The 20,339-nt window shown below is 49.3% G+C and overlaps 1 protein-coding gene and 1 non-coding gene across 4 annotated transcripts in view; one reads left to right on the top strand and one right to left on the bottom strand.

Annotated features, from left to right (window-relative positions):
• Positions 1 to 20,339, top strand: part of PALLD (palladin, cytoskeletal associated protein) — a 283,857-nt gene that overhangs the window by 231,658 nt on the left and 31,860 nt on the right. The gene's annotated exons all lie outside the window — the stretch shown is intronic.
• Positions 6,020 to 6,092, bottom strand: TRNAC-ACA (transfer RNA cysteine (anticodon ACA)). Its single transcript has one exon. It is a non-coding gene; the product is annotated as a tRNA-Cys (tRNA).

The following is a 20,339-nucleotide window of genomic DNA, read 5'->3' as shown; positions in this document are numbered from 1 at the left end:
GTCCGGGTGAGAGGAGCTGTCAGAGTCCTTGAGACCAGACGAAGGACGCCTGGGGAGGGATGGTGTGGGCAGGGTGCCGGGCGCATGAGGGCAGGACGCTGAGAGCCCCCCCCCCCCATGTCAGAGGCACAAGGAGGGTGGCCCTCTCCCTTCCCGAGGTTCGGGGTGGATTCAGGAGGCCTCATGCCGAGGGCAGGGCAGGTGGCCCAGGCGGAGAAACTGGGGGTTTGTCCTGAAAGCAGGCCGTAGTGACTGGGGGCTGGAGGTCAGAGAGCCACACGATTAGATGTGCAGCTAAAACCCCCTGGGCTGCAGGGAGAGGACGCTGTGTGGGAGGTGGTCGAGGGGCAAGGGGCGGGGACTGCTGGGGTGGGCCAGGCAGGGCGACTCCCCAGGCAGGTGTGAGGACGGCACCTGAGATCCTGGGCGGGGGGAGTGGGGAGGCGGCAGCAGCTCCCGGCACAGCTGTGTGTGCCCCACCCCATCCTTCACAGCAGACCTGTTACATCGGTTCTCCTGCCCTCCCCTTCACGGGTGAGACACTGAGGAGCAGAAACATGACGTGGTCCAAGTCTGTGTAGCTCAGGGTGCTGGAGAGAACACATGTATGTCTGCGTGCACACACGGGCCGCATGCAGTCTCTGTGGGGGTACAGGTGCATGGGGGGATGAGCAGGGGAGCGCAGGCCTGAAGCAGGTCAGTGTCTGGCATTCGTTTAGAATTCAGTGAATGTCAGCGCCTCCTGCCTCTCCTGGCACACTGGTTCAGTCGCGAGCTGTGTGCCAAGCATTGGGTAATAAATACACTGAGGAATGACACAGATGGGGACACTGCCCGGAGAACCAGTGCAGGACATGGGCAGAGCCTGAACAAGCAGCCATCCTGCTGGGACCGGCTGTCCAGGGTGGATGGCGGTCTGGGACCCTGAGATGGAAACGCTGGAGTTGCAGCCCTTGTTTAGGCCTTGGATGCATGTGTGGGCGGGGCCGGGGGGGACATGCTGTTGCGTGAGCCAGAAGGATGTTTCCCAGATGTTCCCTGAGGGTGCACAGGCAGCCCCAGTGAGTTAGGTCACGAGTGGGCCTGGTGCCAGTTTTGTAGGTGGGGAAGCTGGAGGCCGCAGAGGGGACGGCACGGTGGTGTCGTGGTCCAGGGGAGCACGGGTGTCGGGGCCGGCTGCCCATCTCGCAAGTGCGGGTCAGGTCCCAGCCCCGCACTCTGCTGTATGTAGCGAGACGCAGAGAGCAAGGGGCCCGCCAGCTGAACGTGTCCCACGAGAGCTGGTGTTTAAGGTGCGTCTTCCCCGTGTCTACCGTGGCAGTTCCCCAGGTGGGAGGGAGGCAGCCCGGGTACCTGGAGCTGCACGGGTGCTGAGCACACCTGGGCCCGGACACGAAGCTGTGCTCTGTTTACCTCTTTCTCGGGAGCTGCTCCCGCGCCGGCACCCAGGCTCCCTTCTGTCCCCAGAGACGGTCTCTGAGGAGTCACGGCATCATTCAGTGATTGAAACGTATCTTTACAGTGTATTTGGGATAATGTTGAAAGGAATGTTCTGAGCTCAGCAAAACGGGTGATTAACGTGTAACTGTTAGGTGTGTTGTAAGATGAAGACTTTAAATTGCAGTTGGTGATTTTTTTTTTTTTTTTTTTTTTTTTTTTGCTTTACTAAGGCATTCTGCCCACTCATCTCGCACCCTCTGCACCAGCGATGCACACGTTTGGTTAGTTTTCTACATCATTTATCTCTGCAGTGTGCAACCTCGGCATTACGTGGTACCGTGTCTGTAGGTTCCATTTTCCCTAGGACTGTCGGTCTGCCTGTTGTGGGAGAGACCTGTGTCCAGTTCACGTATTTCCTGGACCGTGGGGTCCACGTTTGGACACTAAACTATATGGTTATCCTGAATGTTAATGGCTAACACTTACTGAAGGTCTGCTTGGAATTTGCTCTAAACATTCCATATGTAATAACTCATTTGACCTTCGCAGCCCAGGAGAGAAATGTCATTAGAACCCCGTGTAAGGATGGGGACACAGATCCAGGACACTGCATCAATGATTTACCCAGGCAGTCCAACTCCAGGGCCCTGCTCCTGAGAAACACACATCACCTTTAGTCCTCAAGTCAGTAGGAAGTCTGCGGGGAAAGCTCCCCGGAGACAGAACGCACTTTGAGTTCTTAAATGGAATTGCTTTCCCAGTGCCCGGCCGGTAATGGAGACAGTGAGGACCCTCTGGATCCTGAGCAGAGGAGATTTGGGTATATTTTTCTTTCCTTTGGAAACATTCAAGTCAGGAGAGAAAAGCTCAATGCCAAGCTGGACGTGGAAGTACCAGCCTGGACCTGTCAGAACCAACCTCCAGGCCCATCTCCCCACAGCCTCCTCTGAAAGCCATCCTGCCTGCATGTTTCCACGAGTGCCTGGCGGATGAGATTTTGTTAGAACCACAGTGCAAAGTGAGGAGGGACTGTCGACACTGGCCCCCGGCTTGTTCCCCGGACCCTCCCTTCTCAGGATTGCATGCTTCTAAATTAATCACTGTAGCACAGAGTGTTAGCTTTGTCAGCACCATCACATCATAGTAGACTTGAGACTCAGAACCTCTTTTGAGCCCTTTCTCATTTCTGATGAAGATATTCTTTATGTCAAGATGAAAAGAAGTCAGATAGCAGGTGGAATTAGCAAACTGATGGATAGCCCTGCTTATATTTATGAAAAGGTAACTGTTTAAGGAAGAGGTTTGGCTGCATCAATTTACACGTACATCTTAGCTTCATAAATCTTACCTTTTGTAACAAGACGTCTAGATCAGCTAACTTTTTTTTTGCAAGCAAGTGTATTATATAGCATTTTAAAATATTCCCAGTTTTACTAAGATATGATAGACATAACACTGTGTTAGTTTTAGGTGCACAGCGTGATGGTTTAATACACGTATATAATGTGAGGTGATCTCCACGGTAAGTTTCACATCCATCACCTCACATGTTACACATTTTCTTCCTTGTGATGAAAGCTTTTAAGGGGTACTCCTCGCAGCTTTCAGGTGCGCAACACAGCATCATTAACTGTGGTCACTATCCCATCTGTGTGCATTACACCTTCATGCCTTATTTATCTTATAACCAGAAGTTTCTACCCTGTGAACACCTTGACCCATTTCCCATACCCCCTCCCCTGGCAGTCTGTTCTCTGTTTCCATGAGATTTTTTTTTTTTTTATATTGAGTTCTAGTCAGTTTACAATGTTGTGTCAATTTCTGGCATACAGCACAATCTTTCAGTCATACATGAACATACATATATTCATTCTCATACTTTTTCACCATAAGCTACTACAAGATCTTGAATATAGTTCCCTGTGCTGTACAGTAGAAACTTGTTTATCTATTCTGCATATACCTGTCAGTATCTAAAAACCTCGAACTCCCAGTCTGTCCGTTCCCACCTGCCTCCCCCCAGCAACCACAAGTTTGTATTCTATGTCTATGAGTCTGTTTCTGTTTTATATTTAAGTTCATTTGCCTTTTTTTTTTAGTTTCCACGTATGAGTGATTTCATATGGTATTTTCCTTTCTCTTTCTGGCTTGCTTCACTTAGAATGACATTCCCATGACGTGTTTTTTGTCTGATAACACACAGTATTTGTCTTCCTCTGTCTGATGTATTTCACTAAGCATAGTATCCTCCAGGTCCATCCATGTTGCTGCAAATGGCAACTTTTCATTCTTTTTCATGGCTGAGAAGTATTCCACTGTATGTATATGTATGTGTGTATATGTATGTATGTATGTATGTATATATACCACATCTTCTTTATCCATTAATGGACATTTAGGTTGTTTCTGTGTCTTGGCTGTTATAACAGTGCTGCAGTAAGCACGAGGGTGCAGATAACTCTTAAAGATAGTAAATTTTCCTTTGCATAAATACCCAGGAGTAGGACTGCTGGATCATATGGCAGTTCTATTTTTAATTTTTTGAGGCCCCTCCGTACTGTTCTCCATAGTGTCTGTACCAGTTTAGACTCCCCCAGCAGCGTATGTGGGCTCCCCTTCTGCACATCCTCTCCAGCACGTGTTATTTGTGGTCTTTTTGATGACGGCCATCCTGGGAGGTGGGAGGCGATACCCCATTCTGATTTTGATTTGCATTTCCCCGATGGTTAGAAATGTTGGCCATCTTTTCATGTGCCTGTTGGCTGTTTGAATGTCTTCTTTGGAAAAATGACTGTTTAATTACTCTACCATTTTTAATTGGACTGTTTGGTTTTTTGCAGTTTGGATATTAACCCCTTACCAGATACATGATTTACAAACATTTTCTTTCATTCCGTAAGTTACACTTTCATCTTGTTGATGGTTTCCTTTGCTGCAGAAGCTTTTTAGTTCGATGTAGTCCCACCGGTTTGTTTTTGCTGTTGGTGCCAGGTTAACATGTTAATATGGTCGTGTCTCAGAGCAGAGAGGTTAACCTGAAGTTGTCCAGCAAATCAGACGGAACACTGAGGGATGTTTCAGGGGAGAGAAAAGAGGTCTCTCTTAGCTTCTTAACTTCCATGTCATTATCTTAAGATCAATCAGATGTGAGAATCTTTGGTGAGACCCAGTACTGGAATTGTAATAAATCAAGAATCTGAGGATTTCTGATTTCTTCTCTCTGTTCACCGTACACATGCATCTATCAGAAAGTGTGTAGAAAGCAGAAATTGGGGAACAGTAAATGTGCTTTCTTAAAGGTGTATCTCCTCAGCGCTCCCCTCCCAGTGCTGCTGTGGGGAGGGTAAAATCCGTGGTGGAAGTGGTCCCGTCTCCCGACGTCCAGCCCTTCTGATGGACCAGCGCTCCGTGGGTAACTGCTCACGGAGAATTAAACTCGGGTTGTTTAGAGCACAGAGGCAGATTTGAAGAAGTCCTCCTGATAAGGAAGAGTGATGTAATGCTCGTGGCGGGGGGCCGGTCCCTCCCTGAGTGTCGTGTTTACATTAGCCAAATTCCAGGGCGAACTGTGCTCCCAAGCGTGAGGCCTGCTAACTGTATTTAGCCAGCCTGCGTCAGGAGCACCAGGAGGCAGTTTTTCCAAGGGGCACACTCCCCAGCGTGTGGTAAGACGTTCTTCCGGGCGTCTTGTTTTCGTAAAGTTTGATCGAGCATGGATACTACTTTCATTAACATTTTACCTTTTGCTCAGAGGGTAGAGAAGGTACACGTAGCCACGTCTGTCACTTGGAGGTTTTCTCTGAGAGAGAGATTTTCGGGTCAACAGGTGGAATTAATGCCGTGGCTGAGAGGACCGTATTGACTCTTCAGGAGGACCTGAGCGGGGAGACTCGCGGGGGGGTCTCGCGGAAGCCAGGCGGCCTTGAGAGCCCTGCGACGCCTGCTGCCAGCGGTGCTCAGTCTGGATCCTCCCCGGCCCCCGAAGCTGACTCCACGTTCAAGAAGCCTCTGCATTTTAAGACAGTAGGCTGTATCTGTACGTTTTGGATTTAGATGTTCATTTAAACATGTTCACAAACTGGAGGGAAAAGTCAAATTTGTGGCCTTACTTAAACCTGACAGCTCGGCTCTGTGACTCAGTCATGCCCTCTCTTGGTGACGTGTGACCCCGCTTTTGCTTTTGCTCTGTTACCTGGTCCAGGGTTCCCTTAGTGTTTCACCCCCGAGCCTGTGGCCTTGAGCCCCACAGCTCCTTCCCACGATGGGCTGGGCCCACGCTCCCTGCGGCTGGCGGGTCCCCCCGTCACCATGGCCCCGCAGTGTGGCCTTAGCAGGGGATGGCCGCTCACAGAGGTGACGGGGGCCCCACCGTCCCGCCGAGGGCCCCAAACAGACGAGCCTCATCGTTAGAGGAGCGGGCAGGCCGAGGAACAAAATAATTTCTTTTTTTTATTTTTAATGTGTTTTTAATGAAGTATTTTTATTTTGTGTGGGGGAGGTAGTTAGATTTATTTATATGTTTGTTGTTTTTTTTTTTGAGTGAAGGGGATAATTAGGTTTATTTTTTTATTTATTTTAATGGAGGGACTGGGGATTGAGCCCAGGACCTCGTGCCTTGTAAGCACACGCTCTACCACTGAGCTATACTCTCCTGCAGAAGTCCGCAAACAAGTTAGACAGGGAGTGAGGAGTCGGAGGACGCTCTGTTGCCGTCAGTGACAGCTCCGCCTGCACTGCCCAGGGTCTAGGTGCCGCAGAGGCCAAGCCCTCAGACCCCAGGGCCCTGCGGTGTGAGCCCCAGTCAATGGTATGGCCCCGATGGGATCTGAGTGGATGGAGAGACAGTCCCCTTGTGAGCAGGTGTGGGGAACGTTTAAACCCAGGCGTCCAGGAGCAAAGTCCAGGAGTTGGATGCAGACTACAGATGAGGGCCGCGCACAGGTTTAACACATTCGTGGGTGTTCTTATTTCAACGTGTCATATATACATTACTGGTGAGGTCATGTTCACACTCTGAACAGAATCTTCGGAGCCGAGTGTGGGTTTACACTCACAGCACATCTCACGCCGGACCAGCCACGTGTGACGGGGGCCACCGTGTTTGGTTGGCGCCTTACCATCAAATCATTGTAGCAGGACAAGGTTAAATATTCTAAATCCCCATCTTTTCACACCTGGAAGCTGCTGCTGACCTTACAGAGCAGGTGACAGCCCGTCCCAGCAGTGGAGAGGTGTGCTGAGTGCCTTCTGTGCGTCAGAGCCCCTGCATCCCGACCCGCAGCCGTGTGCACCGAGGGGACAAGACCCCTCCCTCCGGCCCTGGCCCCCCAGGGCAGGGGGCAGCATTCAGGCAGAAAGTGTAGGAAGACACGTCAGCACGGTGACTTGGGCGGTGAGGCACTGGAGAAAGTAGCACAGGGCAGTGAGTGGAGGGGTGGGAACACGCTCCGTGTCCACGCAGGTCACAGACGGGTCACCTGTGTCCTGCCGCGTGGTTTTGGTTCGGCCTCATGCACGTACTTTCTCTAATTATCCAAGTGACCGAAGAGATTCTCATTTTTCTTTGAAAGAAGATTTCTTTGTTCAGGGGCACCAACGCCCAAAGAATTGGAAGCAACTGAAGAAGTTGGTTTCTGTGGACTTCGGATCGTATTTTGGCACCAGGCCCCGGATGACGGCACCCCCCCCCCCCAGGACGCAGCTGCTGACACAGCTGGAATCCGAGGGATGGCCTGAATCCCGCAGTGAGACGGATAATTTGGGAAAGATTTTGTTTGTTTTAACTGAGGCAAACAAATTAAAATTTTTTATCTGTTCCTTTTCCATATCTGCTTAAGTAAACTTTGAAACTAATTACTTCCAAAGAATTTGGTCTGCATTCTGGGTCTGACCAGGGAGGGCAGCCCGAGTGAGGCAGTGCGGGCGAGGAGCTGGTCAACGTGTCGAACGTGAAGGTTCGTTTCTCGGGTCCTGCAGACCCGCCTCTTCTCTGGATCTGGTCCTGGGCGCTGGGGGTGGAAACTGGGGTGAGCAGAAGCGACTTTCTCGTGGTGTCCTTTTCGTATTTTGCATTTTGAGGGGCAACAGTTTTCAATCTTAAAAAGTCCAAGTTACCCTTTTTTTTTTTTTTTTTTTTACTGTGTGGATCTCACATTTGGAGTCTTACCTAAGAAATCTTTGCCTAAAAGTAGGGTCACAAAGATTTTCCTATGTTTTCTTGAAATTTTATAGTTTTAGGTTCATATTTAAGTCGAAGATTCATCTGAGTTAATTTTTGTGTAAAGTGTGAATTGCGGGTCAAGAATTTTTCTCCTTTTTTTAATTGCATTCAAGTCAATTTACAGAGCTGTGTTAGTTTCTGGTGTACAGTAAGCGTCATGTTTCAGAGAGAGAGTCATTCTTTTTTACATATGGAAACCAAGTAGGATTTTTGTTTTGCATTTGTTTATCATGTGCACTTGAAGAAACAGGATTTAATTTTGAGAGATAAAAAGAAATACTGTGTACTGTCTGTGGTTCTTCGTTATGAGTTCAGTTTTGTTGAGACCACTGTGTCGGGTTTCGGAACCTGTCACTGGGCTTTACTTCTCAGGGCCGCAGAAGTGAGGTTCTGTTGGTTAAAAAGACGAGGTTGATGCCTTGTTTTTGCACCAGGTTCCTAATCCAAACTTGATGGCAGCATTCTGTAGGGGACGAGACAGTAGAAGTGTTGCAAGCCATTTGCGGGTAAATGTAAAGTATTTAGATCAGCTGGATTAAAAGGGGCGATGAAGGCAGACTGTCCTCAGGGCAGGGTGGGGGCAGCAACCCATCACCAGAACTGACAGGATGTGGGAGGACCTGGGTTTGGCAGAGTCCCTTAGGGAGAGTGTGACGCAGAGCTGCCCTTCTGCAGCCCTCAGGTGAGGGTGGCACGTGTTGAATTCTCAGTAGAGGGGCCTCCGGTTGCCTTACCTGAGGGAGCGGGTCTCCTCAGCACCTTTGTGTTGTTGCAGAGAGTCGCTCTGAGGCCACCCCCGCCGCCTCTGCCCCTTCCCCGAGTTGGGGTGAGCCCTTTAGGTAGAACCGAGCAAATGATGACTGTTGGCTTGAGGATGCACTGATTCATTAGCAAGGGAGCCCGTGTGTCCAAGGTTCCTTCAGACCATTAACATGTGTGAATGATGGGTGTATATTGGGGGTGGGGGGTGCTGTCCCTCCTCCCTGTTCAAGTTTGGGACCATTTGAGTGACGAACTGAGGGGTGAGGGAGACCCAAGCCTCAGATCTGTGCTGGGACCTGAGGACACAGGTGTGTCTCTGGTCCCCGGGGACTGGCTCATACTTCACCCAACTTGAGCGGCTCACCTGCCTGTTCACAGGTGGCATCATCCCGTCCCACGGGCAGACTCCACCTCTCAGGAGGGAGCGGAGGGCACTCCGCCTGCCAGCGGCAGGTGCAGAGTGGGAAGGGGAGGGAGGGACTGGTCTGGGCAGCCCAGACCCACCTCGCTCACCTGCCGAACATGGGGGCGAGGATGCAGGCAGGAGGGCTCCCCCGGAAACAGGATGGAGTGCCCTCTCCTTCTGTGTCCCAGTGGTCTAGTGATACTTCATAGTAATGGGGTTCTTTTTAAATTTTACTTTTAATTGAAGTGTAGTTAATTTGCAATGTTAGTTTCAGGTGTACAGCAAAGCAATTCAGTTATACATGTTGCATACATTTTTTTTTCAGATTCTTTTCCATTATAGGTTATTACAAAATACTGAATGTAGTTCCCTGTGCTGTACAGTAGGTCCTTGTTTATCCATTTTATATCTAGTAGTGTGTACCTGTTAATCCCAAACCCTTAATTTATTCCTCCCCCTTTCCCCATTGGTAACCATAAGTTTGTTTTCTATGTCTGTGAGTCTGTTTCTGTTTGTAAATGAAATTTGTATCATATTTTCTTAGATTCCACATATAGGTGATATCATGTGATATTTGGCTTTCTCTGTCAGGCTTAGTTCACTTAATATGGCAATCTCTAGGTCCATCCATGTTGCTGCAAGTGGCATTATTTTATTTTTCATGGCCGAGTAGTATTCCATTGTATGAATACACCACAGCTTCTGTATCCAGGCATCTGTGGATGGGCGTGTGGGCTGCTTCTGCATCCTGGCTGTTGTAAGCAGTGCTGCTGTGAACACTGGGGTGCAGGCGTCTTTGCCAATTAGAGTTTTCTCTGGATCTATGCCCAGGAGTGGGATTGCTGGATCATATGGTAAGTCTATTTTTAGTTTTTTAAGGAACCTCCACACTGTCCTCCATAGTGGCTGCACCAATTTACATTCCCCCAAACAGTGCAGGAGGGTTCCTTTTTCCCCACACCCTCCCCAGCATTTGTCATTTGTGGACTTTAGAACAATGGCCACTCTGACTGGTGTGAGGTGATTCCTCAGTGTAGTTTTGATCTGCATTTCTCTGACAATTAGCAATGTTGAGCATCTTTTCATGTGCCTGTTTTTTCACCCAGATGTCTTCTCTGGAGAGATGTCTGTTTAGGTCTTCTGCCCATTTTTTGATTGAGTTGCTTGGTTTTTTGATATTAAGGTGTATGAGCTGCTTGTATATTTTGGAAATTAGTCCTTTGTCGGTAACATCACTTGCAAATATTTTCTCCCATTCTGTGGGTTATCTTTTCATTTTGTTGATGGTATCCTTAGCTGTGCAGAAGCTTCTAATTAGGTCCCATTTGTTTATTTTTGCTTTTATTTCCATTACTCTGAGCTGGTGTGAAAAAAAAATCTTGCTGTGATTTATGTCTTAGAGTGTCTGCCTGTGTTTTCCTCTGGGAGTTTTATGGGAACTCGTCTTGCATTTAGGTCTTTAATCCACTTTGAGTTTATTTTTGTACGTGGTGTTAGGGAATGTTCTGATTTCAGTCTTTTACAGGCAGCTGTCCAGTTTCCTAGCACAACTTGTTGAAGAGACTGTCTTTTCTCCGCTGTGTATTCTTGTCTCCTTTGTCATAGGTCAGTTGACCGTAAGTGTGTGGGTTTATTTTGGGGCTCTCTGTCCTGTCCCGTTGACCTGTGTGTCTGTTTCTGTGCCAGTCCTGTGCTGTTTTCATTACTGTAGCTTTGTAGCATTGTCTGAAGTCAGGGAGTGTGCTTCCCCAGCTCCATTCTTCTTTCTGAAGATTGTTTTGGCTGTTCAGGGTGTTTTGTGTTTCCATACAAATTAAAAAATTTTTTTGTTCCACTTCAGTGAAAAATGTCCTTGGGAATTTGATAGGGATTGCATTTCATCTGTAGATTGCCTTGGGTAGTGTGACCATTTTAACCACATTGAGTTTTCCCATCTAAGAACACAGTGTATCTTTCCATCTATCTATGTCGTCTTCAGTTTCATTCATCAGTATCTTAGTTTTCAGAGAACAGGTCCTTTCTTTGCATTATGTAGGTTTATTCCTAGGTATTTTGTTCTTTTTGATGCGATGGTAAATGGAATTGCTTCCTGAATTTCTTTTAGTAACAGTTTTTAAAAGATGATAGCATGTTGCTAAAGTTGGGTCTCTTGGGTCATTATCACGCATCGTAAGTGTAATGTCTTCTGGCCTATTTTGACATTTTTGTAAATTCTGCAGCTCTTTACTGTCATGACGCATTTTATAGATGAACAGATGTGCACAGCAAGAAAAACACCACTAGTAAATTCATTCATGTTTCTGTGTTTACAACCGTTACGTTCATCCGAGTTTATTCAGAAGGCATTAACAACAAAAATACATACTGATCTTGGGTCCCTAGTGTGATCTGCTTGTGCTTCTAAGATTACAGACACTTTTTTTTTTTTAAACTGGTAGCTGCAGTCAGGATAGAAGATTGTACTTAAAAGATCAGATTAGGAAGAAAAGTGTAATTAAATATTTTATGCATCATTGTTACTCGAGAGTCTAGTCTTCAGACAGTAATGTTATATTTAAACCTGAAAACGTGCGTGATGCTGGTAGTGCTCTACCTGCACAGATGGTAGGTGGGGTGCTGTGTTCCTGGGGCACAGAACCCCGGACACGCAGCTCTGCGCTGTTCCTGAGCAGGGCTCACTCCTCGCTCGTCAGGGAAGAGGTCGCCCTTGATGGAGTGGGACTGAACTGGGCCATGTCTCCTTTGTTTTTTGGAATGTTTTTCTATATTCTTGTTTGGTTGGGTTTAATTGTTAGTGACAGAAGTTCATACCTTGGCGTCTTCACCCGAGGCCGAGAGGGAGAAAACCCGGTTACTGTCTCAGTCCACACCCCCGTCCCCGGACAAGGGCACCAGGTCCTCCATCTGTACGCTCCTGGGCACGTCAGCACCGGAGAGTTGCTCGCTCAGGTGGCTTTCCCCGTCATGTATTTTGCACTTTAGAAAGAATAGCACATTCGGGTGTATATACTGTTTCCCTAAATGAAGGGCCATCCAACGTGTAAAACGTTACAGTACAATCATAGCCCCATCGTGGGCGCGGACTCCGTCATCTGCGCGTTTTGGACAAGATTATTGATAAACTAGAGTCAGGTAAGTGCCACGCGGCAGCTGCACCGTTTTCTTCTCTCAGAAGGTGTCTCAAGATGCTGCAGGGATCTTGCTGTGTCAGAGATGGTGCTAAATGCCTGTTACAGAAAACCCCGTGGGCAGGATACCAGGTGAATGAATCCGGGCTGCGCACAGTCACAGGGAGCCCCGGGGGAACTTCGAGCAGCCGTGATAAACTTCCCTTTTCTCTTAAGCGTAATTACAGTAAATAATTGGGGTTTTATTTAAGGATTATTTGAGTGGTTTTAGTTGTTTCTCTGGGAGGGAGCTTCATTTGTTGGAGTTCTTCCCCGGACACGTTCGGATAAAAGTCATTTCCTGCTGGGGTGGGGGTTGGACCGGCCTCTCGAGGGGAAGGTCCAGGGGCACCGTCAGCTCCCTGTGCCCCCCACCACGGCTTCTCAGGAGTGTTGGGGCAGCTGGTCTCAGGAGGGAGGGTCAGAGCCACAGAAAATTGGCGATTCTTTCCATGGACAGGAGGCTCCTGATTCCTGCTGCCAAGCCACATTCTCCTGAGCTTGCCAACGTGCGTTTTTTTAGTTTTTTCAGGAATGTGTCCCCTGTTGGATGAGGGGTTGGGACTGGAGCCTGGCAATCAGGCGAGGCTTTGTCCATGCCGTGAACCTTCGGCCGTTAGCATTTAAACTAGTGATAAAGTATGATAACTCAGTCAGTCTGAGGACCCAGGTCCCGCTGCTCATTCCTTTTATTGATGTTCCCTTGGAGGCTGGAATCCGTATAGTGTTGTTGGCAGGTTGTTATTTATTCAGAAATGCTGTTTAGTTCTGCAGTGATGGGCCTGTGGAAAGTCATCTGTATTAGTCACTGTTCTTCATCAGCACATGAAGAGACAGGTTTTTAAAAATTCCTGCATCCTTAGTGATGCAGGCTCTCAAGAGATGCAGTAACATGACAAATTAGCAATATTCAGATGTCCAATCTCGAAAGACCAGAGAGTACATCTTATAGTTGGAGGAACTTCACAGCATATTTAAAGGGACGATTTAAAAATAGTCCAGCTTTGGTTCACAAATCAGAAGGCAGACCTCTCGTAGTCAAGGCCACAGGGATCACTGGTGGTGCAGCCACTGACATGGAGAACCCCAACCAGCCAAAAAAGAGCTGTCTTAAGGGCTCCATTCCCACTGCTGACATCATTCTTCTCGTGCTTCCTTATTTTTCCTGCGACGGGCATCTTCTTCAGACAGCAGTGAAGGCAGGACTCAGAGCGTGCAGGCCCTCTGCGCCGTGGGCCTCCCGGCAGGATGTGTCGCTGCTGTGCTGCATGTCTCTTGAATCGTCTCAGAAATTTGGATTCACTTCTTTTCCCAAAATCAAATTATTTAATATCACCAATAATTTTTTAATTGAAATGCAGTCAGTTTATCATGTGTCAATTTCTGGTGTAGGGGGTGGGAAGGGATAAATTGGGAGTTGGAGATTTGCAAATAGTAACTGCCAGGTATAAAACAGATAAACAACAAGTTTCTTCCGTGGAGCACAGGGGTTCACTCTCATCTTGTAAAATGTGCCCGAGAACCTTCATCCGTCTGTCCCGCCTTCCTGTGCTGCGCTGGGACTTTGTGTGCAGATGTAAGCAGATGCTGTCAGGTTGGTGGAGACGGAGCAGAGGCTGGTGGATGATGCAAATACAGAAACGAGAAATTCCGAGACCAGGTTAATTTGTTTCAGAATTAACGCCTTCAAGGTGTTTCATATATTCTTACAGTTTCTCCCGTGAAGCAATTTGATGAGGTCATGGTGGTTTCTTTCGAAAGGCAGGACGCTTGGCCCTTGGTAATAATTTGTTAGACGCTCAAGTCCGCAAAGCAGCTGAAATGAAGATGACACGGTGGCTCAAACCTGTGCGACACCAGATGGAAATTCGAGGAGACGTTGACCACATGAAATCTTAAAATGTGCCAAACACTTTATTCCACTGTAAGACTGAGCGTTAAGCATCCGTCCGTCCTTCCCCCAGCTCTTCGGCATCTCCAGGAAGGTCCTGGAGCCCCTCAGCCCCTGTGCCCCAGGAAGCTTCTCCCTGGTGTTTCTGTTAGAAATAAGATCACCAATTTTGCCTCAAGCGTTGACCAGGAAGGTTGGAGGGCAGATTTCTCTTCAAAAATGTTCTTTGACTTAATAGCACACATTTTCGGTAGGGACGATCCATTCATTCCCATTAGCCCCGTTTTTATAAGAATCAACAGCCAGTCCCTCACTGCCCTTTTCCCTGGCCTGTGCCGCGGCGAGAGAAACGGGAAGGGTTGGGGCATCTCAGTGGCTGTAGGGGATGCTTGAGAACCCGGCTTCGCTCTCCTCCTCCTCCTCTACCCTGAGGAGTGGCCCAGCCTCGGCACCCACGTCCACGGCATTGACACCCTAATCACGGGCCATTCCCGGCTGTGGTGCCCTCTCTGCTGTGGACCACGTCCTGCCTCCTTCACACAGTTTGTGGCCCTGTAACCCCGAGAGCTGGAGCTGCGTGGACCTCCCCTGTGGGGACCCTCTGCGTCTAGGAGGCCAGCTGCAGCATCCCCTGCTGAGGACCAGACCCTGTCTGACAGCATCTCTCAGCCCCTCCATTCCTGGCACCGCAGAGAGACCAGCCATCGATCCTGTGATGTCTGGAGATGCTCCTGGGGTTGGGGGTGGTCAGTAGTCACTGCCCCCTCAGGTGCCTGGCGTGAGCTCAGGCGGAGACCCGCCTTCTGTGTGATTGATGTGAGGGTCTCTGTTGTTCTGGTTCGGAATCCGATGCAGCCCTTCCTCTCAGCAGGAAGGACGCCTCCCAGCAGAGACTCGGGTCACGTGCTGGTCTCAGGTCAAGTCCACCTGGATCCCCGTGTCACTAACTGTGCTGCATCCTGACTCTGTCTGGAGTCAGTGTGATTTGCAAAAGCTCAGGGTGCGTTAGATCAAAGAATGAGGCTTTTGTAAAACAAAACAAAACAAAAAAAAAAACCTACATCACTTAGCAGTGCATGTTAAACACACACTTGCAAGCAGCGGTCAGTTTTAATTTGACTTCAGCATTGTCTTCTTTATGGACTTTGTAGAAACTCCAAATGTTTCTCCCTGCTGTCTCCCCCAGCCTTAGGGGAACTGTATTTACATTCATGGTTATTTTTGCACTTAGAACTTCCCCTAAACGCAGTGCAGAGCAGTCTCACTTGGCCCCTGTTGACTCATTTGTACCGTGTGAAAGGTGGTTCTCCAGACCGTGGTCTGTACGCCTTTTACCGAGGAGCAGTGAGAAGTTGTGAACTGTCAGCCCCTCACCATGTGGGCGTAGTTTCTGTGACCTGAAGACACACACGGAAGCACAAGCAGCAGAAAAGGCAGTTGAACTACTGATGTAATAAATTTATCGAGGGAACTCAATCAGCCCGCCCTGAACGGAACCCTGGCGGGAGTTTTGTGTTGCGTCTGTTTCATAAGCTCTGAGGGTTAGTGTGCTGAGCTCTCGTAACACAATACTGAGCCGATCCCAGCCAGAGAGGACTCCGTTGTGGGAGCACCCAGCCGCGTATCGCTAACTCACTGATCTGCCTTCCCTGGAAGATTCTTGGACTTGCCCAGCTGAGGGTGGGGCCAGGGTTGTGGGACTGCCTCCCTGAACAAGCTCCGTGAGCCCAGCAAGGGACACCAGTTGTCGCCAAGAATCGCCAAGTTGTCCTTGTCTGGGACGTGTGCCCTGTGTCGTGTTGCGTGGCTTTCGTGAGGACGCCGCCACCCACGGCCCTGCCTTCAGCGCACCCGTGCGCCACGGGGCCCGGTTCTGAGGGCGCGGAGCATCGTTCGTGCTTCTGCCTTTTTGCGCAAAGAAGTGCTAGAAAGTAGGTAACCCCACGGCATGTTTATTCTGAAAGCACGAGTGCTCTCTGGCTTCTTGGTCCCGAGAGTCCCTCCAGACACTTGCGGTTGCCCTGTCGGGGTTAGTGCGAGCACTTGCGGTCACACCCTGCTCCCGCGGGCCGTGCCGGGGGTCTCCAGGGCGCTGGAAAGTTGTTCTCCAGAAGTAGACTTTCACATCATTTATTTTGAGCTCGGGCTGTGTTCCCCAGAGAAAAAGTGATCTGTGGTAATAATAACTCGCATTTTAATAGAGCCTTCTGTGGGCTGAGCACTCTGAACAGGATGGTGTATGTAGTTCCGGGCCTTCGAGCTATATGCTCCCAACGTCCCGGCTCCGCCTTGACCTCTCCGACCTCCCTGACCCACGGGGAACTTTTCAGCCAACCTCCAGGACTTTTGTCGTGTGACAGCGCAGTCCAGGCGAGCGGGGTGTCTGCCCCACGCCTCCCTCCCAGGTGGCTTTGTGAGAGGGCAGCCCCATCTCCAGGCCCCCCTCTGCAGCTCCGCAGGGGGACAGGTGACGGAGGCCTGGCAGGAAGGAGCTGCTCTCCGCTGCTGTTTAAGGTCCGCTCTGCACGGGAGCCGGGGTGGGGGTGGCTGTGCTTTCTGTGGGACGTTTACCCAGCTCGTCCTGGGGACCCGGCACCCTGCCCCTCCAGTCCTCACGGGGCCACCAGCAGCCCGCTGCTGCCAGGCTGGCCTCTGCTCCGGCCCCACCCTGCCACCTAGCTGGCTGGTTTCTCCAAGGCTGCTTTGAATGGCAGGAAAGGTGACTGGACTGGAAAGTCAAACGGTTTCTACAGCTCTGTTTATCCCTTTCACATCTGAATCTTCCTCTCCCAGGTGTCTATAAAACTGTTCTTGCTGAAATCTGTGCCCAGACCACTGGGGACAGGGAAGGGGGTCCCCTGCCTTAGCTGCCATGATCTTCTCGAAAGAACCAAGGTTGAAGTCAGATATCATAAATCTATGCTTAAACGTGTAGAGAGTGAAAGCCTGGACTGATGGCTTAGGTCCCCCAGGCCTGGCTGCTGTGGCCCAAGGAGGCGTGAGAGTGGACTGTCCCCAGGGGGGCAGCATGACCGCAGACTTTAAAAATGCCGTTGAAGGTCAGGGTCCTTTGTGCCTACCGGCCTGGTTCTGCAGGTACTGGCTGTGTGACCTGGGGCAAGTTCCCTTCTGTGAAGGGACCGTGACAGGTGCGTCAGTCTCGCCAGCTCATTTCCTGAAGTACTGAAACCGGGAGAATGAAGGAGGGGTGAGAGTAGGGAGGGTCTTGGACTTTCTGAATTGGGGACATGGAGAGGCTGGGGAAGGAAGCAGCTGGGAGGGGCTGGTGGGGGCCACGTCAACAAGGTGACCTCGTTGTCCTGCCTAAGGCCAGACGCTGCACCTGACCTTTCAGGCTGTACGCCGTTGCCGAGATGTTCAGGTCAGCTTCACGCCCTTCCTTCATTTCAGAGAAAGGGCGGCGGAAAAAATGGGGAAACCAAATACTCAACCTTTATAAACACTAAGTGCTTTATTCCCGTTACATGAGTTTCAGGTGCAAAGCGTTGGAGGCCTTCGTGCACACTGCAGCGGGATCCCCACCACCCAGCTAGTTACTACCCTCACCACCCAGCTGACCCCTTCACCCGTTTCCCTCACCCCAGAGCCCCTCCCCTCTAGTAACCGGTAGTGCAGTCTGTGTGTTTGGTTTCGTTTGATCCTTTGGTTTGGTTTTGTTGGATTCCACATAGGAGTAAAATCTCATGGTATTTGTCCTTCTCTGCCTGAGCACACTACCCTACAGGTTCCTCCATGTCCTCACAAATGGCAGGATTTCTTTTTGTTTTTACGGCTGAATGATAACTCCATTGTATTGAGCACATCTGTGTCCGTTCATCTGCTGCTAGACACTTGGGTTGATTCTGTGTCTTGGCTGTTGTAAATGCGCTGCCGTGAACATGGGGGTGCTGACACCTTTCCAATTTAGGGTTTTCATTTTCTTCAGATAAACAATCAGAAGTGGAATTGCTGGATCATAGGGTGGCTCTGTTTTTAATTTTTTGAGGAAACTTCACATTGTTTTCCACAGTGGCTGCACCAGTTTATACTCCACAAGCAGTGTACAAGGATTCCCTTTTCTCTGCATCCTTGCCAGTGTGTGTCATTGTGGTCTTTTTGCTGATGGCCATCCCAGCAGGTGTGAGGTGGTGCCTCACTGTGGTTTTGATTTGCATTTCCTGATGACGAGTGAGGTTGAGTGTCCTTTCATGTGTCTGCTGGCATCTGCATGCCGTCTTTGGGAAAATGTCTACTCAGAGCTTCTGCCTCTGTTTTAATTGGTGGTTTTTTTCTTGTTGAGTTGTCTGAGTTCTGTATATATTTTGGCGTTAACTCCCCATGGGATAGATGATTTGCAAATGCCTTCCACACTCAGCAGGCTGCCTTTTCGTTTTGATGATGGTTCCTTGATGACCACTGTTGGTTTTTCTTGCTTCCTTCGCTCTGGAGCTGATGCAAGAGAATGTCTCTAAGACCCATGTCGGTGCAGCAGGTACCCTGGAGTGATCTTCCCTTTCTGGGACCTTTCATTCCCTTTGCTTTTTTATCTCTGGGAAAGTCGAATTTTCTAACAGTAACACAGTGAGGTCTGAGAAGGGGACCGGAACTGCGCCTTTCACCACCTCAGAATCCAGGTGTTAGACCCATGTAACTCAGGTATTTTTTTAAATCTTAGGATTTGCACAGAAATCAAGTCAGACACTTTAGGGTTCAGCGTAACTGCTGTGCCCCCCCACCCCGGTTCCCTGCGTGTTACCTTCCTCACCCCCTCCCCAAATGGGGAAACCGCAGCTCCTAGCTCTGTTCTTCTGAAAAGTATACCGGTAACAAAACGCTAGAATGCCCACTCATTTCCTAAACGGTCACTTACACCAGAAGTGGAGGCGGGTGATAAATTCGGAGTTTGGGACTGGCAGATACAAACCACTGTGTGCAGAACAGATGAACAGCAAGATCCCATGTGGAGCACAGGGAACTGTATCTCAATAGCTTGTGGAACCTGTAATGGAAAAGAATATATATCAAGACAGATTTGTATGACTGAATCGCTATGCTGCACACCAGAAACTAATACAGCACCGCAAACCGGCTATACTTCAGCTGAAAAATAAAAATGAGTAAAAGCAGCACGTCGGCAGTTTTAAGCCCTCTTGGGTTAGCACACGTGGTGGGTTTTAATGCCCAGACGAGTCGGCTTGACTCCATGGAGAAGGTCAGGGCCAGAACAGTGGTGGTCTGAGCGTTCCTGTCCTGGTTCTTGGAGACTGGCCCCTCAGGGCCCCTGACCCCCAGGGGCAGAGGAGGCCCCACACAGATGCAGGGCAGGAGGTGACGTCTGTGGCACCCTTGCCAGAGCCACTCCATGCAGCTGTCGCCGACGCCAGGCCAAGCTTCAAATACCTTGAAGGACAGCTGAGGCTCTGGCCTCGTGAGCCCGGGCTGGCCCGGAGGCTGCACAGATCACTCTCCATCCTGGTGCACAGAATGCTGGGATAAACGTGCCAGGAATAGGGAGCATTTTGCTATGGGTGGGAAACGAGAAGGAGGAAAGGCAGGGAGGTCAGAAAGGGGCACTTGGGGATGGATGCGGAGTTTAGAGCTGGAGAGCGGTTTCTGTGAGCTCTGCTCGTGGGCCAGGTCTGAGTGCAGGAAGCACATGTGCTGGGCCATCTGCTCAGACCACACCGAGGGCTCGCACGTCAGTGTCTGGTAAGTCCGAGCAGTGGCACAGCTGCTTTCAAAGCACTCGCGTTCAGCCCGTGGGGCCTCACTGTTGGAATGGTGGGTGCTGTGCGCAGATCAGGCGTTTATGCACAACCATCTTCTCCCTGTGCTGTTCACTTGCCAGCAAAGCCTCTCCTGCTGTCTTTTCGGGATGTAAATGCAGTCCCTTCAGTGGGTAATTACAGCAGGGAATGAAGGCTGGGGAGGAATTTGGAGTTCTTGAGCTAATGTCTAATGATACTTGATGACAGTTTGATAACATCTAAATCTTTCTCTTTTTTTTAAACTTTTTATCAGCAGCTTCAATTCCTTTTATTGCTTTGAGTTTGAAGATTAACTCTCTATGAATAAGGACGTCGTGGGGGTTTTCTTGTTAGTTTTAAAAGACTTGAGGTTAGGAGCGTAGCTTTGCCTCTTTCTGGATTGTTCCCAGAGTGCCACCTTCCACCGTGGGTCACTCTCTCATGTGAATGAAGGGAAACATCTTGGGTGTAAAATTCAGCTGGACAGGAAAGCTTTTGAATGAAGTAAGAGTAAGATTTTAGCTAACTGCTAGCTGCTTACTAACTTATTTGTCAAAAATTAAAATTCAGACCTTTTCTTGGTGGAAAGTACTGAGGGAATTAAAACTGCATTATTGTAAAGTTAGTAATGTTACTGCTTATTGAACATGTGCATGTGGTAGGTGTTTGCGTGTGTTTGAGATTTGGCACCAAATGTCAGTACGCA

The sequence above is a fragment of the Camelus dromedarius genome, chromosome 36, assembly GCF_036321535.1.
Source record: "Camelus dromedarius isolate mCamDro1 chromosome 36, mCamDro1.pat, whole genome shotgun sequence".
Lineage (NCBI taxonomy): Eukaryota > Metazoa > Chordata > Mammalia > Artiodactyla > Camelidae > Camelus > Camelus dromedarius.
This window is presented reverse-complemented; position numbering and strand designations above follow the sequence as displayed.